The sequence below is a fragment of the Gopherus flavomarginatus genome, chromosome 14, assembly GCF_025201925.1.
Source record: "Gopherus flavomarginatus isolate rGopFla2 chromosome 14, rGopFla2.mat.asm, whole genome shotgun sequence".
Taxonomy (NCBI): domain Eukaryota; kingdom Metazoa; phylum Chordata; order Testudines; family Testudinidae; genus Gopherus; species Gopherus flavomarginatus.
The window spans coordinates 42,052,077-42,068,528 of record NC_066630.1 but is presented as its reverse complement, the minus strand read 5'-3'; the positions used below and the strand labels follow the sequence as shown (position 1 = coordinate 42,068,528).

The 16,452-nt window shown below is 58.4% G+C and overlaps 1 protein-coding gene across 4 annotated transcripts in view; it reads right to left on the bottom strand.

Moving 5' to 3' along the window:
- RIPOR1 (RHO family interacting cell polarization regulator 1) overlaps window positions 1-16,452 on the bottom strand; it is a 130,254-nt gene that overhangs the window by 46,605 nt on the left and 67,197 nt on the right. The window lies entirely within an intron of this gene.

Genomic DNA, 16,452 nt, shown 5'->3' with positions numbered 1-16,452 from the left:
CGAGGCCTGACATCACCGCATGGTTCCTGCTGCTCCCAAAGCGGTGAGTCAAACCCACGCCTCCGAAGGGAGGGGAGCGCCCCGCCAGCGCCGACCACATTGCCACCATGGCCAGGGGGCTGAGACAGGCACCGACGGTGCCCCCCAGCCCTCCGCTGCTTGCTCCAGCCTCCTCCAGAGTGTACTCTTCAACCTGCCCCCCCACCTCCCCCGCAGGATGTTGGGGCTCCGGGCAGAGCGCGCACACCTGGGCATGGGCTCCCTGAGCTGGGTGGTTTCCCTTCCCCAGTGCACGGCGCCACCGTTTGGCGCCAAGCATGAGTGGGAAACAAGAGTGAAACCAGTCGAGCTCCCGGTGCAGGGCTACCTCAGGGGAAGGCCACTTCCCCATTCCCCAGCACCCCTGAATTCCTGCCGTGGCAGCCAGGGCTGGAGTCTCTGTGAAAGCTACCATGGCTCTGCCCATCTCTGGTGAACGCCTCCCCTCCAAGGATCTCAAAGCACTTCCCCCATCACTGAGCCTCACAGCCTGGCCAGGGGTGAGGGGGGAAGTGGAGCACTAGTCTGCTTGTATTGGCCTGGAAAGCAAGGCACAGGCACAAGGGACTTGTCCAAGATCAGACGGGGAGCCAGTGCTGGTTTTCCACCATCTCTAGCCTATGTCTTGCCTTTTTCTCTGGGCTCGTCACAAGGGCACCGAGCGCCTTACCCGCTAATGAAGCAGCCTGCACGACCCCCCATGCAGTGCCCCGGTATCTAACCACGCGGCCGGCGTACCCGTGGGAGAAAGGAGGTCTTGATTACAGAACCAGCGCCCCTGCCCCTTTAACCCAACAGCAGTGAGGAGCATTCCCCGGTGTGGCTGCAGGAGTGCGGACTGGAAGCTCTCACATGCTGCCTGAAAGGGGCAGGGGACCGGATCTTTACACAGGTTCCTTCTCCCACCTGCTCCTTAGGCCCCAGAGGTAGACAGGTGCTAATAGAAACACTACAGCATTAACAACAGTCAGACTGAAACGTGGCCAAATGCTCACTCAACTTCCCATCTGATCTCTCAGGATCACTAACTCTCCAGTCAAGGGACAGTCTCCGGGGCCACCTGCCCTACATTGCTAAGGCAACACATGCAGAACACACAGGCCATCTTTGAAACAAGGGAAGGGCACAGTCCCGCTCTCCCCCAGGCTGGACACGCGACAAAATGATGGCATTCCACATCTCCACCCCCACAGCGAATCTGCAAGGAGAGCCGGCAAGGGGGCAGCTGCTTCCTTGTCTGCATTTCACGAACATCCTCTCCAGCGCCAGGGAACGTTGCTGGGTTCTGTGCAATTTAAACTGGACCCTTTCCTCCAGGAGCCAACCGAGGTGCGGAAGTGAACTAGGTCTTTGGGAGTGCTCCTCATGGCAGGAGGGTGGGAGATGAGGGGAGGGGCAGCGACTGAGCCCACTTACCCAGCTTGTTGGGGAGACAATGAATGTCTCCAAAGTAAGCAGTCTGTGACTCAGGTACTGAGGAGAGACCAGGGTGCTGGTTTTTCTGAGCAGAACCACCCTATAACTGAACTCAGAAGGATGCAGGGGAGAGCAGGCAAACATCTCTAGATATTTTGGATATGACTTGTAGTCTCTTAATGGACTTGACATCTGATTCCATGTGGAAGCAGAGGTTGGTAATGGACCGACAAAAGAACCTTGAGTCTAACATGCTAGTGAAAACGGACGGTATCTCTTTAATACAGAGTCCAGCCTTTGAACTGGTAACAGCTGAGGATCTGAAAACTGGTTAGTGTCTGTGTTGATGCAAATTACCTGACTGACTGGGGGGAGAAAGACTTGCCTGTAGCTATTAGCAAAAAGGACACACCCAGCCAGCCAATGGATTCTGTTACACACAAAGCGTTCAGATTTTCACCCTACTGGACAGGGAGGAAGGGAAGGAGTAAACCATGCAAATAAAAGCCACAGGTTAACCCTAAAATACCAACCCCCCAAGAAAGTGGTTAAACTGAAAGCCTATGTTACGGAAGACCCTGAGGTCAAGAAAAAGCTACAAAGATTCAAAGGGGATATGGAACAAGCTGACCTAAAGAATGATTTGTCTAAACCAAAGGCTTGGCATGACAAAGACGATTGTAAATGTACACTTGTGAAAATACTGATGTTATTGCTAACGACTGTAACTAACTTGCTGCTGATACCAAAAACTGTAAAAATGTACAGTGCACGTTTTTGTTTTTGTTTTTTAAAAACCCTTGAACACGTTGGGGGTGATACATAAGAACTCAGTATGTTGTCAAAGCCTTCACGGTTATACTGTTTCATTACATGACAACACACACTATGTTAAAAGGCCTGGTGATACTGATATTTCACATAGTGCCTGTATCTGATCTTGAAACTGTACACAGCAGAAAAACCACTACAAGTTTGAATTGCTGTGCACAAAGGGAAAGTGAGGTACAACATCTCACCGCCTTCATGGCTGAATGCCAGAGTAAGTGCTCTCTGCAGAACATTCATGGCTATATTAAGTTAACACATAGAACAAACCCTGGAATCACTAAAGTGTTTCACAAAGTACAGACTAAGGTTTTGGCTGGGGCCAAAGCAGGCATCAATAATTTGGCATTACAAAGAATTCAGTGTAAACACAGCTCATAGCAATAATGGAAGGTACTTAAGCTGTATCCAGGAGCTCCAATTTTGCCCTTCCACACCAGTCTCACATCGGGGGTGTGACACATGGGGAGAAAAGTTCAAACATCCTGCAAAATGAATAACCCACAGAACACATGTGGGGAGATAATGTTTTTGTGTATTTATATATGTATGAGTAGGGTGGACAATGTAATCAACAGTCCCTGTCCATGCTGTATTCTGATAATTCAGAGGTCAAAAGAACATCTGATCATGTAAATGAATTGCCAACACAGGATCTCTCCGTACTCATCTCTCTTTGAAATGTACTGGGAATGGTGGAGGAACAAGCAAATGGTCTTATGTTAATCTGTAAGTGAGGGATCTCCTTCAAAGTCATCCTAAAGGAGGGGAGGGATAGCTCAGTGGTTTGAGCATTAGCCTTCTAAACCCAGGGTTGTGAGTTCAACCCTTGAGGGGGGCCACTTAGAGATCTGGGGTTAATTCAATACTTGGTCCTGCTAGTGAAGACAGGAGGCTGGACTCAGTGACCTTTTGAGGTCCCTTCCACTTCTAGGAGATTGGTATATCTCCTATTATTGTTATTACCTTTTGTTCCCTAAGGAATTCCAACTTGTCAAAAGTCATGAAATTGGATAAAAGACCCTTGGATCCTGATTCTGTCATCTCAGATCTGCTTAGACTTCATCAGGGGAAGTCTGAGTTGCAAGACTCAGGTCCTAGTTCTGCTGGTACCGCCCTGAATATGAGATTTCAACATTCAACTACGATCTATGACAGCCCACAGGACTGCCACCCCCATGGCACCGTGGGCCCCACGCTGCGCCTGGAAGCGACCAGCACCACTTCCGGGGCAGGGAGGGGGCTCCGCACGCTGCCCTTACTTGCAGGCACCACCCCTCACAGCTCCCATTGTCCAGGAACGGGAACCGCGGCCAATGGGAGCTTCGGGGGAGATACCCGCAGGCGAGGGCAGCATGTAGAGACCTCTGTCCATCCGTCCCCCCTCCCCCAGGGGCTGCAGGGAAGTGGTGCCGGCCGCTTCCAGGAGTGGCACGGCGCAGGGTCAGGGCAGGCAGGGAGCCTGTCTTAGCCCCGCTGCCACCCCAGAGCCACTCCAGGTAAGTGGTGCTGGGCCAGAGCCTGCACCTCAACCCCCTGCCCATATCCTTCTCCTGCACCCCAACCCACTGCCCTGAGGCCCCTCTCACACCCCACACCCCTCCTGCACCCCCACCTCTTGCCCTGAGCCCCTTCCTACACCCCAACCCCCTGCCCTGAGCCCCCTCATACAGCCCACACCCGTGCACCCCAACTCCTTGCCCTGAGCCTTCCTGCACACCACATGCCCTCCCACACTCCGCAATCCCTCCTGCACCCCAACTCCCTGCCCCAGCCCTACATTGATGGCCCTGCATGCAAATTCCCCACCCAGATGTGGCCCTCGGGCCAAAAAGTTTGCTCACCCCTGACCTATGAACTGAATTCTGAAGGAACTCTTTGCAACTACAAAACTCCTCATCTCTGCTGTGAATCTGAACCTCAATTAATTGAACTCATGTCTGTATGTATATTGATCTTTTAGCCAGCCTCTCTCTCTCTCGATTTTTTAATACATTTTAGTTTAGTTCACAAGAACTGGCTGTAGTGTGTATTTGGGTAAGATCTGAAACGTTCGCTAACCTGGGAGGTGATGTGTCCGATCATTCGGGATTGGTAGAACCTTTTCTTTTATGTGATGAAATGATATTTTCAGAAATCATCATATTTGATGTGGGTACCTGGATGGAGGCCTGAGGTTGCATCACTTTAAGGGAACTGTGTTGTTTGGATTTCTGAGTAACCCCCAGTGAGGTAATAAAGAAGCTGCTCTATGCTGGTTTGGTGAATCGAAGTATTGGAATATCCAGCAGCTTTTGGGGTTTGGCTGCCTCATTCTTTGCAGCTCACCCTAATTGAGTGACCACAGCTGGCCCCCACTAGGACCTCAGTAACAGCCCCACTCTCGGGTTGCCAACTTTCTACTCGCACTAAACTGAACAACTTTGCCAAACCCTCTACCCCTTCTCTGAGGCCCCGCCTCTGCCCTAACCATTCTCAGAGGCTCCACCCCCCGTTCACTCCATCCCCCCTCCGTCACTCACCCTCTCACTTTCCCCTTTTTCACCAGGGTGGGGCAGGGGGTTGGGTTGAGGGTTAGGACTCCAGGGTGGGGCTGGGGATCAGGGATTTGGGATGAAGAAAGGGGCTCCGGGATGGGGTGGAGGGGTAATTGAGTGGGAGAGGGATCAGGACTGGGGCACGGGAGGGGATGAGGGGTGCAGGCTCTGGGCAGCACTTACCTAAGGCATCTCCCAGAAGCAGCAGCATATCCCTGCCCCCAGTTCCTATGAGGAGGTGCAGCCAGGCAACTCTGCGTGCTGCCTGGTCCACAGGCTCCGCCCCTGCAGCTCCCATTGGCTGTGGTTCCTAACCAATGGGAGCTGCTGAGCTGGCACTTGGGGTGGGGGCAGCATGTGGAGCCCCCTGGGTGCCCCTACGCATAGGAGCTGGAGAGAGGACATGCCACTGCTTCTGGGAGCTACACGGAGCCATGGCAGGCGAGGAGCCTTCCTTAGCCCCAGTGCACCACCAACTAGATGACCAGACGTCCCGATTTTATAGGGACTGTCCTGATTTTTGGGTCTTTTTCTTATATAGGCTCCTATTACCCCCCACCCCCGTCCCGATTTTTCACGCTTGCTGTCCGGTCACCCTACCGCCAACTGAACTTTTAACGGCCCAGTCAGTGGTGCTGACTGGAGCTGCCAAGGTCCTTTATGACAGGGTGTTCTGGTAGAAAACCAGACACCTGGCAACCCGACTTCACTCCCCGAACGGTGCCCCCAGAGAGGCCTCTGGCTGAGGGCAGGAAGGGGTCTGAACTGTGGGGAGTTTCTCCTGGAACAATGCCACAGTAAGGGAGGTGTCCCTAAGCAGCGGCACCCTAACAAGAGCCCATCAGCAGCCTACCAGGACCCTGAAAGCTGCATCACTGCAGCAGGGCACAGCCAACCTCCTGCTCCCATTTTTAACAGGGAGGTGCGGCCAATGAGGACTACAGGTCCCAGCATGCACTGCAGCAAAGGCGCCTGCTCGAGGAGCACTGTACTATGGGACTTGTAGTCCATGTCAGCTGCACCACCATAACAAAGGGTGCGGTTGAGCCAGCTGCCTCTGCTCCCATGCCCATGTAGGGAGCATGATGGTGGGACACATCCCCCATGTCTCAGCCTCCCGCAGCTCTGCCCCTACAGCTCCAGAGGGGAAGGCCCCAAGAGGAAGAGCCCAGCCCCCAGCCAGGAAGAAAAGGAAAAGCCGCCTCCCTCCTGGCTCCTTTCCTGTTTGCTGCCGTTTTTAGAGCAGGGGAGGGAGTCCAGGAGGCACAATGCGTAAGGGGAACCTCTCCCGCGAGGCTGGGGAGAGCAGGCCCCCACCCCTCCTCAGCAGGAGCCCAGCAGCAGAGCCCTGCGGGAGGATCAGGCTGTCAGCATCACAGGCACCGTTGCCCAGGCAGCCCCTGCCCCATTTCACTGCTGGCACAGGCACGCCCCAAACGCCTTTCAAGCCAGCAGAGGTCTCCCAGCCCTTCCCAGAAGATGAAACGGGGGCTGCACCTCTGTGCTCTCCCCAAACTAGGAACCCGGCATCCCACGGACAAGGCACAGTCACATCCGTGACCCTAGTTCTGCTCAGGAGAGGGGCCCCACCGCTCACGAGCGCCTCAGCCGCGGCCTCCCAGCGCCAGCACTACAGCTCTGCACACAGCCGGCAGCTCCCAAACCCGGCAGGACGCCCGACAGGCCCAGGCCCAGGTCCAGCTAGGCAGGGTCCGAGGAGCACCTCTCCCCCGCCCAGCAGCAGCCCCACAATCAGCAAAGCCACTGACTCTGGGGAGTCGCAATTAGAGCAAATGGGCCAGCAGCACAGGATGCAGCCCAGTTAATTAGCCAGTGGGACGCCCAGCCTAGCAAAAGCCCAGGCAGCCTAATTAGCTTCCTAGCAGAGTGAGACTGAGCCCAGAGACAGCTGGCCAATGGCGCCACCTTCAGGGAACAAGGATGTTAGACTTGGAAACGGTCTAATAACCCCCGACTTCCCCGGGGCAGGGCCAGCAACATCATGGACCCACATGCCCACTCCCCAGGGCCTGCAACGTCTCCAGGGTATCTACAGCAGGAAAAGTTCCATCAGCCCATGGGAGCAGGAGCCTCTGACCTAGTGCTTCCCGCCAACCGTTCCCTCCAGCCAGGCCCTCTCTGGCCTCCCGGCACCAGGCTCGCTCCACAGGCCAGGGCTTCCCCATTTCCCTGGGCCTGGGGAGAATGGTCCATGCTGAGCTCACTGCCAGGAACTTCTCCAGTGAGTCAGCTGGATCCCACCCGCTGCTCTGGCTGTGCCACTCCCTGCGGGCTGTTCAGACCCTGCAGATGCTTGGCAGGCTGCTCCCATGGCCCCCTGCAGTATGCAATTAGCCACGCTCCCGCCAGCCCTCCTTGGCCCTAGGTTCTGGTCTCTGAATCCATCACTAGGGTCTTCTCATTCCAAGCTGAGCTTCCCTGGCGTGGGAAGAATCTGCACCAGGCAGCATGCGGCTGCTCCCTGTACCAGCCCTTTAGCGCGCAGCACCTGCACCGGCCTCGGAAGAACTCACCCTGCTGTGGCGCATCCCAGCTCTCCTCTGGGCCTGGCAGGGGCCTGTTCCCATTTGGGGGATCCCGATAGGGGATGGGAAACCCTGCAAGAGCCTCTCGGGGAGCAAAGCAGCAGGGGCGGCACAAAGCAAACTACAGTGCAGCTGTGACCCCTGCAAACGTGAAGAATGGGGAGGTACCCAGGGAGTGAGGGGAGTTTCACCTTCTCCCCCAATTCCCCAGGACTCCCTGGAGCCATTGCTTCATACAGCCGTGCCAGGAACTGGGGGATAGGTACCAGCGGGCTTCCAACAGCGTCATGGAGACGGTACGGATGTGGGGCAGGACTGCATGGGCACGCTGCCCCGGTGGCACTTCCACCAGCGTTCTCAGCCATGGCATGGGTCTCTAGGGCATGGGCAGCCCCTCAGCCAGGGTGTCACGGAGTCCCCGGGCGATGCTCTGGAACTGCTCCCCACAAAGCCAGGCAGGACTTTGGGGAGCCTCCTCTCCCTTGGAGCAGACTGTTTTCAGGGCAAGAAGCTCACACATCTTCACCTCTCCTTGGAGCATTCAGCATATGCCCCTCCGTGCGCTTCCCACAGCGAGCCCTCCCTTGCGGGGTCCTGGGGAAGCCACAGGGTCCTGCACCCCCACTTTGCAGTCAGACGTGACCCTCAGCCAGCCAGTAACACAGAGGTTTATTCGATGACAGGAACAGGGTCTAAAACAGAGCTTGTAGGTACCGCGAACCGGACCCCTTGGCCGGGTCCATTCTGGGGGGCAGTGAGCCAGACCCCCACATCTGCACTTCACTCCTTGTCCCCAGCCAGGTCCAGACTAACAACCCCCTCCAGCCCCTCCTCTCTGTTCAGTTCCTTTCCCGAGCCAGGAGGTCACCTGATCTCTGTCTCCAACACCTTCAGCTGGCACCTTTGCAGAGGAGGGGCCCAGGCCATCAGTTGCTAGGAGACAGAGTGCCAGGCATTTAGGTGCACTGGCCCCTTGCTCTGCAGCAATCACACACCCTTATTCCACCACCTAGATACTTCAAAACTGCATAGGGGACACTGAGGCACCAACATGGTATTCAGAGAAAACATTAAGAACATTCCCAGTTCAGCACACAAGACTTCTGCGCTGCCCCCACCAATGCCCAGTCCCCTCTGGCGCCCCCCACAGGGCTCAGTCGCCCCCGCCGAAGCCTAGTCCCCTCCAGTGCCCCCTGCAGGGCTCAGTCGCCCCCGCCGATGCCCAGTCCCCTCCAGTGCCCCCTGCAGGGCTCAGTCACCCCCTGCCGACACCCAGTCCCCTCTGGCGCCCCTGCAGGGCTCAATCGCCCCCGCCGACACCCAGTCCTCTCCGGCGCCCCCCGCAGGGTTCAGTCAGCCCCCGCCGAAGCCTAGTCCCCTCCAGTGCCCCCTGCAGGGCTCAGTTGCCCCCCGACACCCAGTCTCCGGCGCCCCCCACAGGGCTCAGTCACCCCCCGCCGACACCCAGTCCCCTCTGGCGCCCCCGCAGGGTTCAGTCAGCCCCCGCCGACACCCAGTCCCCTCTGGCGCCCCCCGCAGGGCTCAATCGCCCCCGCCAACACCCAGTCCTCTCCAGCGCCCCCCGCAGGGCTCTGTCGCCCCCACCGACACCCAGTCCCCTCTGGCGCCCCTAGCCGGGCTCAGTTGCCCCCGCCGAAGGCCAGTCCCCTCTGGCGCCCCCTACAGGGCTCAGTCACACCTGCCGAAGCCCAGTCCCCTCCGGTGCCCCCCGCCGGGCTCAGTCACCCCCCGCCGACACCCAGTCTCCTCTGGCGCCCTCCACAGGGTTCAGTCACCCCTCGCTAACACCCAGTCCCTTCCGGCACCCCCGCAGGGTTCAGTTGTCCCCACCGACACCCAGTCTCCTCCGGCGCCCCCCACAGGGTTCAGTCACCCCTCGCTAACACCGTCCCTTCCGGCACCCCCGCAGGGTTCAGTTGTCCCCGCCGACACCCAGTCTCCTCCGGCGCCCCCCGCAAGGCTCAGTCACCCCCCGCCCACACTCAGTCCCCTCCGGCTCCCCCTGCAGGGGTTAATCACAATGCTGATGGCTTTCCCTACACCTAGGCTGAGCCAACACTGAACAGGCGAGATCCCCCACAGCCTGGGGGCCATCGTTTTCATCCTGCCTCCCAAAACATGGTCCAGAACAGGGGGAAAGGCTCTATGAGAAAACTCCCTTAGATTCACCTCCACTTCGATTGCCTAATAATAATCCTGAGCGCTGAGCTAGACCTTTCCACCATTTCACAGGGAGGGAAATTGAGGCACACAGCAGGGAAGTGACTTGTCCAAGGTGGCCCAGCCAGCCACTGGACCCGGGTTTGCCAGAGCTGACACTCTCACCCTTCATGCCTACCTGCCCAGTGCAAACGCTGCCCCCAGTAGCAGGCCTGCTCAGCCTGGACCTGCCAGAGCAGCGCCATTCAGGATCCAGCTGTGCCCTGCCTGAGGAGATCCAGGGGAGAAGTGCCACCCACTCAGCAGGGGCAATTGGAGGAGGAAGCATCTGATGTTCACAGCCCCTTTGAAGTGGAGCTAATAGCAGCAGAGCCGGGCCCTGGCTGCGTATCACTAAGGAGGTTTCCAGCGCACTCAGCCTCCGGGGAGAGGCACCCACGTAAGGCTGAGGACAAACGGAAGGGAGGTGTTTCTAAAAGACCATTCCGCCAGTCCCTGCTTGTATTAACCATGGCTCTGACCCAGGCTGGCAATCTAGGTGCTTCAAAAGGAAAGTGCAGACAGTCCCAGGGAGCCCCTAGCTCAGCCATTGCAGTTAGAGGTGGGCTGGGGCCCAGAGGTGGGAGAAGGAAGAGCCCTTCACAAACTATTGGGGGTTCTAAATATTTACTGTAACCAGCTGTTCTTGTTCCCAGTCTCAACGTCTAATCCCTCCTGACGCCTGCTGAGCTCTGGGCCACAATATCATGTGGCAGTGAGTTCCACAGGCCAATTGCGCACTGCAAGAAACAGCATTTCCTTTCATCAGTTTTACAGCTGCTGCCTGTCAGGGTCACTGACCAGCCCCTGCTTGGCATCTACATTCCCAGGGGCCATCTCCTCTCTCAGGGAACCTTCACAGGAGCATGGCTCTGCAGGCTGGTGAGCAATGCCTCTCAGGAGATCCATGCCACACGTACAGGCAGCGCTCCAAGAGACAGCACACGTGGGAGCTTAATGTCTAGCACAGAGGACGCAGCAGTGCACAGAGCACCTTCGGGTTCCTCTGGGTCTCTCACTGGATAGCAAGAGCCTTCACTAGTGCATGACTGTGGGAGCAGGTTTATTTATGGGGCTGGAAATACCTAGGTCATTCGGGCCACGTGTGGGAGGACCAGCATGGCTGGGAGTTAAAGGTAACCTGGGGCCGGGGGGAATCCTGGGCATCGTCCCCTTTTACGTCTTTCCAAGAGAGAACAGCTGGGAAAGGGCTGGGGGCAAAACAACAGAGTTATTGCTTGTTTCCTGCTTTAGAATTAAGAACATAAGAACGGCCAGAGTGGATGAGACCAAAGGCCCATCCAGCCCAGGGTCCTGTCTGCCGACAGTGGCCAGTGCCAGGTGCCCCAGAGGGAATGAACAGAACAGGGGATCATCAAGTGATCCATCCCCTGTCGCTCGTTCCCAACTTCTGGCAAACAGAGGCTAGGGACACCATTCCTGCCTGTCCTGCCTAACAGCCATTGATGCACCTGTCCTCCAGGAACTTACCTAGTTCTTCTTTGAACCCTGGTATAGTTTTGGCCTGCACAACTCCTCTGGCAAGTCCCACAGGCTGACTGTGAAGAAATACTTTCTTTTGTTTTAAATCTGCTGCCTGTTAATTTCATGGGGTGACCCCCTCGTTCTTGTGTTATGTGAACGAGTAAATAACACTTCCTTATTTACCTTCTCCACACCAGTCATGATTGTATAGACCTCTACCATATCCCCCCAGTCGTCTCTTTTCCAAGCTGAAAAGTCCCAGTCTTACTAATCTCTCCTCTTATGGAAGCTGTTCCACACCCATAATCATTTTTGCTGCCCTTCTCTGTACCTTTTCCAGTTCCAATATACCTTTCTTGAGATGGGGTGACCTCTGGTCTGCATGCAGTATTCAAGATGTGGGGGTATCATGGATTTATATAGAGGCAATTGAGGTGTTGTCTCCCTTGGAAGACTCTAGGGTGACTGGAGAAGGGGGGACATGACATCACCCAGACACAGCCAAGCCACCGCTGTTATACAACAGTCCTGCCCAGGGGGAAATCTGTGGGCCAGGCAGGAACCGAACCCAGTTCCCCTGGGTTCCAGTCCAGTGTCCACTCCCCACCCCACGCCCCTCTCAGCATCCATCTGGTGACTGACCAATACAGGGGTACTACAGCACAGAATCATGGAGTTCACGACTGGATCACAATGCATGTGCACAAGGGGCAGAGTTAAGGTTGCCCGGGCAGCCTTAATACTAGCATTTTCTAGCTTCTGAGCACTCGGCTCTGCACACTGACCAGTCTGAGGATCAACGTGCAAAGGGAAGCCTGCCCTAAAGGAGTGCTCTAAGGCAGTGGTCTCCAAACTTTTTTGATCGTGCACCCCATCAGTAAAAAAATTTTGAGCATGCACCCCCTGGCACCCTCTACCATTTTTGCCGCCCCAAAAAAAAAGAAGAAAAAAGCCACCCGAACTGTCGAAGAGCTGCTGCTCTGGCAGTGCTCCTCCTGCCACGCACCCTGGAGGATCCTCACGTGCACCTCAAGCCACGGGGACTGTGGCACAGCAGACTCTTGCTTCCCAAGACCACAGCATTGGCACATCCCCTTGGGCGCTGGCCCCGACGGGGAAGGTGCAGGACAGAGAGCTGCTGGACTGGCTGAGACGCACGCGGCCAGTGACCTTTACACAGGTCTGATCCCCCCAACACAGGATAGGAGGGGAAAGAGGTCAATTCTCCCTGCAGCCCAGCCACGCGGAGCCGACACACAGCACGTGCCCAGACAGGGGCAGCAGTTCTGTTCCGGGCCGGCTTGTTTGTTCTCCTTAAAACTTGACAAGAACACCAGGCTAAAGCAGATGGAAAGGGCACAAGGATGATCCTCCCTGCTGCCCAGCTCCCAGCAGGCTGATGCAGAGGCCCCCGGCTGTCAGGAGCCCTGGCAAAGCCAGGGACCTGTGGGCTGAGGGTCCCCTTCCTGCCCTAGGCCAGGCACCATGGGACCTATCCTGGGCCTCTGCCTTTCACTTCTCCCTCCCACCACAGGCTCCTGTTAACCCCTTGGTGACCGGCAGCCCACACTCAGTGCAGGAGGCTCTGATCTCTGCACCAGGCTAGTTGGCAAATTCCCAGCAGGAGTCTCCTTCGGCTGTACCCCAGGAAGTGCAGGGTCCCAGAGCCCAGACTCCAGCCTGAGCAGCTACATGCAGTTCACAGCCCCACCGCCCAAGCCCCGGGCCACAGAGTTCGAGGCCAGAAGGGAGCCCCAGAGCATCCTGCCTGACCCCCTGTATAGCACAGGCCCCAGCACCTGCACAACAACCAGACTGAGACCAAGCGTTACAGCCCTCAGGAGAGGACGGCCCTGTGCCAGGCAGAGAATGGGGAGTGAGGCTCACCAGTGCCCGGAAAACAACACGAGAGCTACACCCTGATAATCCTGTCAAGTGACCCCCACCCGCTGCCGAGCCAGGCGACAAACCCCCACGTCCTGCCAACCTGACCTGGGGGAAATTCCACCAGCCCCACAGTGAGCCCCGACCCTGTGAGCAGGAACCAGCCAGCCAACCCCCGAGGGGGGAGAGCTCCAGGTGCCACCCCAGAGCCCCGCCGCCCCTGCCCAGTGGCCCAGCCCCAGCCCTGGCCAGACCTGCTGCTTCAGGAGGAGACACTGGGGTGGGGGGTGGAAAACCCCTTCCCGACACTGAAGCCCTGCAGCATGAGCTATAGAAGAGACCCAGGGCTGCCGGGCCCCTACCCTGTTGCTGTGGAAGGAGAGAAGCCAACACAAAACAGATCACGTGGGGGGAGGAATAAAAATCCAGAGTACATGGGGAGATCCCTTCCTGACCCCTGCCAGGGGCCACCTGAAGCCCTGCAGCATGAGCGAGGGCAGCGGTTCTCAAACGTTTGTACTGGTGACCCCTTCACACAGCAGCCTCTGAATGCGACTCCCCTTATACATTAAAAACACTTGCTATATTTAACACCATTATGAATGCTGGACACAAAGCGAGGTTTGGGGTGGAGGCTGACAGCTCGCAACACCCCCTCCCCCATGTAATAACCTCGCAACCCCTGAGGGGTCCCAACCCCCAGTTTGAGAACCCCTGAGCTATAGGAACATAAGACAAAGCAGGATTGAGCCCCTGGGCTGCTGAGCCCTGCTGCCTGCCACAGAGCCTGAGCAGACGGTGACGCAGGCAGCAAGCTGGCCGGCCGGCCAGCGGGACAGGGACAAGGGGCACCAAGGGCTGCCCCTGCTGGAGGTGAGCCCCTCGCCTGACTCTGCTCCCTTCACCAAAGAGCAAAGTCTTGTTCTCCTCGGATGGGATCCACAAACCCAGATCAGACAGTACCGGTCCTAGGACTCCCTGCGGAATCCTATCCCAGCCCTCGAGAACCTCCCCCACACCGGAAACCCCCACTCCGCCTCCCGCGCCACAGATCCCCCCCTCACCCCGCCCCTGTGCCAGAGCTGCCCTTGCCCCACCCCTGTGGTAGAGATCCCCCTCACTTTACCTCCTGCGCCACAGAGCCCCCCCTTCACCCCACCCTGCTCCCTACACTAGAGATCCCCTCACTCTCCCCCTGCACCAGAGCCCCCTCGCCGCACCCCTGTGGCAGAGATCCCCCTCACCCCGCCTCCTGTGCCACAGAGCCCCCCCTTTGCCCCACCCTTCTTCCTATACCAGAGCCCCCGTTACTTTCCCCCTGTGCCAGAGCCCCCTCTCTGCCCCACTCCTGTGCCAGAGACCCCCTTCACCCCACCAAGCCCCCTGCACCAGAGACCCCCTCACTCTCTCCCTGCGCCAGAGCCCACTCACCCTGCCTCCTGCACCACAGAGCCCCCCCTTCACCCCACCCAGCTCCTTGCACCAGAAACGCCCCTCACTCTCCCCCTGTGCCAGAGCCCCCCATCATCCTACCCCTGAGCCAGAGCCCCCCTTCACCCCACCCAGCTCCCTGCCCCAGAGACCCCCTCACCCCACCTCCTGCACCACAGGGCTCCCCCTTCACCCCACCCTGCTCCCTGCACCAGAGACCCCCTCACCCCACCTCCTGCACCACAGGGCTCCCCCTTCACCCCACCCTGCTCCCTGCACCAGAGCCCCCCCTTCACCCCACTCCCTGCCAGAGACCCCTTCGCCCCACCCTGCTCCCTACACTAGGGACCCCCTCACTCTTCCCCTAAGCCAGAGCTCCTCTTCACCCCACCCAGCCCCCTGCACCACAGAGCCCCCTCGCCCTGCCCAATGCACTGGCACTAAGAGCTGGTGCCGACACAGGGCAGTGCCTGCTCCCTGGAGTGCGTGCTCCATCTCTTGCCCCCGGGCAGGGAGGATGAGACCTCATCCAGGCTCTTTGGTGCTCAGCTCGTGATCCACCCTGCAGGCATGTGGGCAGTGCGCTCACCCCAGGCGTTGGCAGCCATCTCCTGGGCAATGCAGAGCACCCGGCCTGACAGCTCCCCGGCCCTTGCCTTCGTTCACGCTGGCTGCTGATCCCATGGCACCTGGCCCTAGACATGCCCCAGGCTGGAGCTCCTGCCTCACGCTCAGGTTGGGGTAAACGTGTTGCACATGGACCCACGCTTTCCCCAGAGACACCAAGCACTCTGGAACTGCTGGGCCAGCTCACTTCCTGGCCAGCCAGCGCACATCTGGCACCCCCGGGAACATCTGGGCTCCCTCTCCAAGGGGAGCCAGAGGCCCCAGCCTGGCAGGACAGAGCATGCAGGTAATTGAGTTACATGAATATCCACCCCCGGTGCCTCCTGTGCAGAGCAGGGCACCAGGGGAGGGTAGGAGCCCAGCCCCATGGGGGAACAGGGGCAGGGGACAGTGGGAGGGCTGCCTGATGGAGGAAGGCGGGGGGGCGGGGATGACACAGGTCAGCTGGTGGAGGGCAGGGGAAAGGGGGCAGGGACACAGGTGGGGCTAGTAGGAGGGATCGGAGCCGCTGGCCAGGGCGGCAGCCAGGTGCAAGGCAAACAGCAGCTGGGGTTCCTACAGTGCTCTCCCCAGACCCTGCTAGATGACCCAGGCTTTATCCCAGCCTCGGGCTGGCAGGCCTGGCCCTCCCTCAGTTAGCGCTGCCTGAGCCCCCACAAGATGGAGACCAAAGCCAGCAGCAGGAGGCTGGCTCAGCTGCCCCCCATGGGGAGCTGTTCAGGTGCAGAGTTGTCCACCTGGAAGTGTCCCGTGCTGCTGGCAGCCCCCGCAGCTGCCAGAGCCACCTGCCAAGAAATGGCCCCGATGCAGAGGGCAGGTGCCATGGGCCGCGCCGATGGGCTTGCTCCAACAGGGCTGGTGCAGGGAGCCAGTGGCCACCCCACAGCAATCAAGGGGTTAAACTAAGCGCAGCCCAGACGATGGGGGGCTCTCTGCCTCCTCCCCTCTCAGCTCAGCCCCAGCCTTTCAGGGCACAGTTCCCAGAGTCTCCGTCGATGGCCTTGATCCACTCACCCGGCACAGCCACCCTGGATGTCCCCCTCTGCCATCTGTCGAAAGGCCCCACCTTTGTGCCCTGCAGAGACTTGCCCACCCCACGGCCTTGCCAGCTCCCTGTCAGCCTGTGGGCCTCAGCTGCTGGCTCTCCCCAGGGCCCGGGAGATCAGGCATCCAGTAGATGGAACCAGCCGGCCCTTGGCCTGCTGCAAGGGGCACAGCACCTGGGCTCAGACAGGGGCCTGCCCGTGCCCACCCCCGACAGGCAGGACCCACAGCTGGGCATCGGCGTGGTGGCAGGAGAGCCAGGCAGGAAGGTCACACCCACATCCTCACCTTGCCCCAGACTGAGCCCAGCCAGCTTTGCCTCATCTGAGAGATCTGCTGCCCCTCCTGTCACCCAGGGAGCAGAGAGCAGCCACTCAGGACGCTGACCCCAGATG